Genomic DNA, 7,400 nt, shown 5'->3' with positions numbered 1-7,400 from the left:
ATTTCAAGCTTTAAAACAAACTCCAAAGGAGAGCTTCTTAGGTTTAAAAAGGTCATTTCACTTCTTAACTTAAGGATTTATCACTGGTTTAGAGCTAAAAGCACTTAATTTAGGTAGAGTTGTTACAATCTCTCATTATGTCTTGGATGGTGTGTAGAAAATAGGTCTCATGCAACACCTGGTTTCCTTCTCTTTCTTCATTTACTCCCTTGCCACATCATCTTTTATCCTAGGTGGCAATTTATTTAATTCTATGGACATCATCCTATTCATTAGGTTGGGACTGCCCTTAGGTGTTGTGAGTTCCAAAACACGCCTACGGATCGCCTACGGATCGTTAACGGTCACTACCTAGGTGTTTTGTCCTCGTGGTACAATGTACCTACTTGAGTTTGAGTCCTACACTATGCATGAATGCTCGTATTATCTTGTATTCTACTATTGCTATTGGAGGTTTCTTTTGAAGCCTCCAGGTGGAGCCACCTAGAATCTAAGGTGGACGCTCTAGAAAAAAAAGAAATCTTAGAAATTATCAAAATAAGCAAACACATCTAGCCATCAATCGGTAGATTAAAATCATCATAGCCATTGGGTCTATTATATTTTTTTAAAATTACCCACCTATACCATTATGAAAATAGCCTAAAATAACCCCTAAATCTATATCTAAATTACCAACATCTGCTATTATATAAAATAAACTAAATTAACCCCATAATCTTCATGTAAATAACCTACTTGTGCCACTATAAAAAAAATTAAAACAATCCTTAAATTTGCAACTAAATTTCCCACCCCTAATAGTTAAGAACTAACTTAAAGGAACATCTTAAATTTAGATACGCGTGTGTGTCACCATCTAAAAATAACCCCCTAAATTTGCAACTAAATTGCCCATCATTAATACTTAAAAAATAACTTGAAATAGCCCTTAAATTTGCCCACCACTAATACTTAAAATAACTTAAAGTAACCCTTAAATTTATATATGCATGATGTGATGGAGAGTATGAATTTCTGTGTTAAAATTATAGCTTAAACTTAGGGTTCATTAAACAAATTCAAGCGCAAAACTGTGATGCAAAGTGAAAAGTTAAATATTATAAATATGGATAGAAATGTTATATATTAATTACTAACTAAAATATATGATAACCAGATGAAGATAATAAGTACATCTATATAAGTATTATGTTAGATTTAATAAATGAGAGGTAGCTCAAGCTCAAGGTAACAGTTTTATAGCAATATGGCCTTATTTTTTTAATTGGAGACTCTACATTAATTTTGACCAGACATTCTACAAAAGAAAAATATAAATTCTAGAAAATTCTTACAAAAATTAAAAATATCGAACATCAATCATGTACATTCAAATAATTATAGTCATTGTTCTATTATATTTTAAAAAAGTTACCCACCGCTATCATTATAAAAATATTCTAAAGTAAACTCCGAAACCTATATCTAAATTACTCAGCTCTGCTACTATAAAACATAATATAAAGTAACCCCAAAATCTTCATCTAACTTACCCATGCATATCATTATAAAACATAACCTAAAATACCATTCTAAATATTTATATCTAAGTTACCCACATATGTCGTTATTAAAAATATCTTAAAGTAAACACCTAAATATTTATATAATTATGTTTTTGATCGAAGTGTCCAAAATTAAACCAATACATAATTCTAAAATTACCTATTTTATCATTGTTAATATAGAAATATTAAGTTAAGGTATATACACATGATGGGTGTCATCGTGTAGATCATCTATACATGTATGTGAGGAAGCGATGAAAAAATACTAATTTTTTGTGCTAAACATAATGTATGAAGGTGCGACACAAAATGAAAAAAAGTGAATGTACAGAGTAATTACTAATTAAAAAATCACAACTGGATAAAGATAAGTACACATCTGCATGAGTATTGTCTCAGAGTATTAAATAAATGAGAGAATAGTAAGTTAAATATTTTTTATTGTTAGCTAGGAGTCTAACTTCTAGATAATTTTTAAATATAATAACTTTTAAAAATATTTGCCCATACTGGAGTACGGGTTGATGAACTAGTTCTTCTAATTAATGGTGTCTTTTTTTTAAGTAGTAGGTGATGTAGTCATTGACAACAAGTAGTTATGATCAATCCTTAAGATCCGGCACCCATTATGTGTTCCGGGAAAACTAAAGATGGCATTGGAAAAATGGAGCCTGCGTTGCGTTGCACCCAAAAGAACGTCACATAACGCACGAAAAGCCACGCTGCTTTTTATATGAGCGCGTGTCCAGGAACAATAGCACTCCTACAGAAATTAATCTTCAACAAGAGGTGATTCCTTTGCACCATCGGTTGGTGGCTAAAACTAACTGTGAAAGTATCAGTGCAAGATTTTAACATCACCCGGTAGTAGTACCCGATGCGGATAATACAAAATGATTTCAATAGATTTAAATCTCGTATCTCGGGTACATTCTCCGCTCTCATCCTCTACCAGGCCACTCCCTCATGCCACTTCTCTCTCTCCCTGTGCTAAGACACTTCCTCTCCCTCACACCTCCCACCTCTCTCTCCTTCCCCCTCCCTCCACTTCTCTCTCTAGGTCGGCGGATCCGCCACCTCCCTCTGCCTCTCCTCCCCCTCTATTTGCCCCTCGCTAGCAGCGGTGCAGGGCAATAAGGAGTGGTGGGGCAAGATTTGGAGCTGTGGTGGCGGGTACGGTGGGGCTGCGGAGGCTTGACAGCTGGGGAGTCTGGATCTGGCAAGGCAAAGCCCTAGCGGCGTGGGTTGCGCGCGGCACGGTGCGAGGCTCTAGCAACGTCCGCATGTGCGGTGCCAGGAGTGGCAACGACGGGGCAAGGAGCGGCGGTGCGGCAAGGCAAGGAGAAGTAGAAATGGGGCCGAGGTGACGGCGACGGGCATGGTGTGAGGGGTCTGAGATGATGGCGGTGGCGCGACGTGAGGAATGGCAGCAACAGGGCCGAGGAGATGGCGGTAGGCAGGCCGAGGTGCGACGGCGGTGCGGGCACTAGGTATTTTATTTTTATTTTACTAGAAAATACCCGTGCTTTGCTACGATTCTCTTATTTCATGTATGCTCACTTAGCTTCTATATTGATGTTGTCACCTCCATGCAACCACTCGTGCTTTAGCCAAAGCCTACACGGATAGCGGTCTGTATGATGGTGAAGAGCCGCATGAGAAGCTAGAATTTCATGATTTTCTTAGAGTTTCTATTTTCCTAGAAAGATTTAGAGCACCCAAGAGAGAGAGATATTAAAATAAAAGACCTATGATGTTTGAAGTTTAAAAAACATGATATTGAATACAAAGGTAACTAAATAAAAGCTATAACATGAAAATGTTAAATCACGGAGCATTGCACAATGAAGGTTGTCATAAGTGGTAAGCAACTCTCAAACAATATACAGAGATACTAAATGACATTCACGTGTACCAGCCTAACTGCCTAATGCAGCCCAAATCGGCCCACCACACCTAACCGGCCAACTCCTCGAATTCCACAGCCTTGGTATCCCTCACCTCTTTTTTTCAATATCCCTCGCGGCTCATGGCGTCACTAGCTCCTCCCGTTTGTTCCCGTCACCGCTCCCCTACGTCCCCCACTACGACTACGTGAGGAGGCCGTAGCCTTGGTGAGGAGCTCATCTAGTGCCACGATATCCCTCTGCCCTGTCTCCTCCCAACACCTCTCCATCCTCAAAGCATCGGCTCCTCCTCTATCCGCCGCATCCTCACCCCCGGCAGCACCCTGCACTACTTCTTTGCTGAGGATGAGGTCGACGAGGAAGGGGATGCTGTCGGGGATACATCCCTAGTACTCGCAAGGAAGGAAGAAGTCAGACTCCTACTAGGATTCCCCTGTAATCTGACTAGGACTAGTCCCGTGTACTCCTACTAGGACTCCTTGTAATCCAACTAGTACTCTGCCCGCTGGAGTATATAAAGGAGGGCAGGGGTACCTAGCTCGGCAGGTCATACCTCAACACCCAAGCCCAGGTCACACGAGGACAACTCCAGTTCATCAAATACAAACCAACACACAGGACGTAGAGTATTACGTGATCTAGCAGTCCGAACCTGTCTAAATCGTGTTCCTTGCGTCACCATTGATTCCTTGATTCTCGACGATCCTTACCGCATAAAAGACCACCTAGGGTACCCCTAGGCGGGTTGCCGGTCTAAAACACCGACAGCTGCCGTGCCAGGTAGAGGGATCCTCTGCTCTCCACTCGACTGGTCCTCCCTTACAGTGCTCAAGGGCACGACAGCTGCTGCAGGTGTGGTGGCTTCTATTCTTGCGACTTTGTTTTCGTTGATTCGTGAGTGCAGAAAAAAAATCAATTAGAATATAAATATGCTATGCCGCAAATGGAGCTTTGTGATTTCTCTAGTTTTGGAGTCTTGGCCATTTAAATTGCTTGATCCATAGCCGATTTGTCTTGATTTGTGTGAGCCACGTTGTTGACGAACCCTCCCGCCCCGTGCTCCTCCAGCTCCACTGCAAACGGATTGAGTCCAAGCAACGGTGAGGGCGTGCAGCCCGTGAGAGCGGCAGTAGCGCGTGCTCCAATTTTGCGGGTCACGGCGCATCCATGCGTGGTTCTCCGGTGTGTCCGTGAGTGCCACCCCTCTGACAAGTGGGACCTAAAGTTTAGATGTATTTTTGATCCTTTGATCTACGAAACCAAAGCCCTATCCAGCACATGTAGCTTGCGTAGAGATTTGGAAGGTGCATTGATTACACCGAACTTAGCTCCAGCTAGGTCTGCAGCCATTTTGGCCCATATTGGCCCAACACCGTAGCAACGAATAATAACCAGGCCGAACCACAACCCAGGAACTCACCCACCACCGCACATCACGAGCTCAGGCACCCTCATCCGAAGACCAAACCTAACCCTAGCACTCCACGGCGGCAGCGCTTGGCGAGTGCATCTGGAGGTGCAGGTGCAAGCTCGGCAAGCGGGCGAGATGCATTCGCAGCTTCGCGTGGTGTCTGGAAGTGGAACAAGTGCGGCCAACGGGGCAAGAAGTGCGTGCCGGCGTGCGCATGGTGAACGAGCGGGTAGAATGGTAGATAGTTTAATCGATTTGATTTCTCGCAAGCTCGTCCTGTTCCCGCCGAAGCTCTCCACGTCGGCGCGCCGGCACCGCGCGGCGACGGCCGCCCCGCTGCAGCGGAGCCGCGCGTCCCGGCACCGCTCAACGGCGACCTTCCCGGCACGCTCCACCTCCGCGGCGCGACACCGAGTCACTGACACCTCCCGCGCCCCCTCCGCGCGCGCCGCGCCGCAGCGGTCAAACCACGCCGCCCTGATGCCCTCGGCGGCCGCGTCGGCGCAGAGCGTGAACCGCGCGGTGGTCCCAGCCCCGCCGCTGCGGACGAGAACGCTCCGGAGGCCGACCTCGCCGCCGAGGCCGCGCGCAGGGGCAGCGGCGGGGCGCCCCGCTCCAGCTGCCGCCCGCGCCCAATCCCAGAAGGGGAGGTGGACGGGCGAAGGAGAAGACGTGCGTTGCAGAAAATAGATTAATAAATATGAATCCATATGTACTAATTACGAGATTAAGTTGGACAAACAAAAACAATAGGCAGAAACATTTCTCACTTTATATAGATCTGGTGGTAACCAAACTTACCACAGACTCTAATCCAAAGGACCCCAGACTAGCGGTGATGTAGGGTTCGGAACCGGCAGTGTGTATAGCAGCAGTGTTGAGCCGGCCAGGGGCCTCTGGCAGGTCGTTCTCCAGAGCGAGACAGCCAAAGCCGCGAGTGGATGGCGCTCGCACATGCCCAGTACGTGCCGCCAGTGAGCAGTCAGTCACCGCCAACCTAGCGCGGCGTCACGGCGAGCCTCCGACAACACGGCGTCAAAGCCGGCAAGCGCAAGCCCCACGGCAGACGGTGGCCCTGGTCCGGGCGTTGCAGCAACGGCATACGAGCTAGGCAGCAACTTGCGCCGCGGTCCGTGGGCTATACGATCCTACGATACGAAGGTAGCGGTGCTATTTTGATCCGCCGTGCCAGGAGGAGCAAGGTCGCTGTTGCTCATCGTGCCGCAGCCGCACTCTGAAGTGCGACGACAATGTTCCATAGCTCTACGTCGTCGCTTGGTCGACTCCACCCATGCTGGTTTCCTTTGCTGGTCTCGCACGGTGGCGATACGGCGAATCTTGACTAACCGGAGACCTCCTGGACGCGTGCATGCACATCCTTCCGGAGTAAAAAGTTACAACGCACTGGCATAGTGCGTGGCGTGCTCGCTGTGTGTCACCTTGCACTGAAATTACCGGCTCCGCTCGCTGGATCATCATAGAAATATTTTGCCTTTCTTTTCTATCTGGCCGGCCGTGTGATAAGATTGATGCCTATAAATACGGCCTCCATGTTCATAGTGCTCCAGCAAGCAACAGCAGCTAGCATAGCTCCCATTCACAGGAAATAAACCCAACCAGGGGCAAACAGCTCGCTGCGAGCCAAAGCACGCGCGATGGCGTCCTCCACCAAAACCGCCCGTTTCCTCGTGCTCGCACTGCTCGTCGTCTCCGCGGTGATCATGCCCAGCTCCGTCTGCCATGGAATCCGTGGCGTTGGTTAGCTACTACTCTAAACTGCTCGTTTAATTTCCTCATCATCCCGTGGCATCTTTCAATATAGATTATTGGACCATATAGGTTCATAGACAGATAGACCTGACTACCAAGGAAATTACTTGAATACTGTATACACGTACTCCTGATTAATTTCCAGGGCTAGGTTCCGGCGGAGCTTTGGACCCCAACCATCCTGCGTGCATCGGACCGTGCCCAGGTCGTGGTCAACCCTACACGCCCCGTCCCGGCGGCGGGCCTGGTGTCTACTACCCTAGCACACCCGCTGCACAATCCAACGGAGAGAACCTACATCCTTGATGGCTGCCTCGCGGATCACGTTCTCTGCTCGTATGGTGTAGTAACGAAAAAAAAACTTGGCGCAACTACGTACTGTGACCAGTGACCTACATGATACTAGTACAATACAACTCCACTATTTTGATCGACGCACCGTGTGCACGACTGCATGTTAGCTACTCCACAACCTAAGAGGATATATAACACCGTCTCATGTACACGTACGTGTGTGTTAAGTATCAATAAAACTGGGTCGAATTTGCTTCTACCAGATGACATGAATATGATAAATGGCATGTGAATGACTTTCAGCTTAGAATAAAGATCAACGCACAAGCAGTATGAGAGACCGGGAAAAACAGATAAGAAAAGGGAGAGGACAACAATTAAAAAAAAAGGGGGGGCCAGCATGAGGAGTCCATCAGCATCGTGTGACAGCCCATGAACTCCCACTGCTTGGGAATCTACCTTAAGTAA

At 46.7% G+C, this 7,400-nt stretch overlaps 1 long non-coding RNA gene across 1 annotated transcript; it reads left to right on the top strand.

Moving 5' to 3' along the window:
* The first annotated feature begins 6,442 nt into the window (after positions 1–6,442).
* On the top strand, positions 6,443–7,194 carry LOC101784983. The gene is made up of 2 exons (XR_001163835.3): positions 6,443–6,626; positions 6,784–7,194. It is a non-coding gene; the product is annotated as an uncharacterized LOC101784983 (long non-coding RNA).
* The last annotated feature ends 206 nt before the right edge of the window (positions 7,195–7,400 follow it).

This window comes from Setaria italica, chromosome IV (assembly GCF_000263155.2).
Source record: "Setaria italica strain Yugu1 chromosome IV, Setaria_italica_v2.0, whole genome shotgun sequence".
Classification (NCBI taxonomy): domain Eukaryota; kingdom Viridiplantae; phylum Streptophyta; class Magnoliopsida; order Poales; family Poaceae; genus Setaria; species Setaria italica.
Note: the sequence above shows the minus strand (reverse complement) of the source record. Positions and strands in the feature narration are given on the sequence as shown.